This window comes from Corvus brachyrhynchos, unplaced genomic scaffold (assembly GCF_000691975.1).
Source record: "Corvus brachyrhynchos isolate BGI_N302 unplaced genomic scaffold, ASM69197v1 scaffold395, whole genome shotgun sequence".
Lineage (NCBI taxonomy): Eukaryota > Metazoa > Chordata > Aves > Passeriformes > Corvidae > Corvus > Corvus brachyrhynchos.
The window spans coordinates 224,061-224,949 of record NW_008238340.1 but is presented as its reverse complement, the minus strand read 5'-3'; positions in this window follow the sequence as shown (position 1 = coordinate 224,949).

The window sequence follows — 889 nt, the reverse complement described above, 5'->3', positions numbered from 1 at the left end:
GTAACAGCTGCCCTAGGTGGTTGCTAGTGACTTGTGGTGGGTGTTGGGGAACCCTCTCCAAAGACAAAACTAAGAAGGAGAGTTGCATAAATTTTTAGGTATAGCATCAGACACAGAAATAGAGTAGGGAATTAGTTTTTTGACTCTCTGGAGACAAAAGCATCAGCGGATATTTTCAATCAGCTGTCCGCCCATTTAGATCGAGTGAAGGCAGTCAATTTGGCTAGCATTTATGTTTTTACCTCGTGCTTTAGTAGCCAGGGCTTACGCAATTTTGCATAAACTTGCTTGCTGGGAGAGGGATAAGTTAAACATAACTTCGCAGATGCTTGATGAGTTAAGCGTAGATGTTACTAGTGTTAGACATACAATATTACAAAATTAAGTAGCCATTGATTTTCTACTATTAGAAGAATAGTAGACATTGCTACTATTGCTACTCTCCACAGCTGTGAAGAGTTCCAAGGTATGTGCTGTATGAATCTTTCTGTCCTAATTTACAAGTAGATAAGTGAGTTACATCAATTAACCACACAAATACAGAAAGAAGATAGTCTCAGCTTAGAAGGATGGTTAAAGTCACTAGGTTTAGGATCATGGCTAGTTTCACTCGTGCAGCATTTGATTACTGTAGGACTAGTAATATTATTAATAATAGTGTGCTTACCTTTGCCTGTGCCAATGCTTGCAAAAGATGATATACAAAGTTACTACATTTGTAGCCAATCAAGTGTTGCTTTTACAAAAAGAAAAAAGGGGAATTGTTGGAGGATGGTTAGAGGATCAGGGACATGGATTATTGATAAAGGGTACAAATTAATAACAGAACTGTACAAGCAAAAGCCTGCACAAGAAAAAGCCTCCATGAGAAAATGCCTGCGTGAGAAAC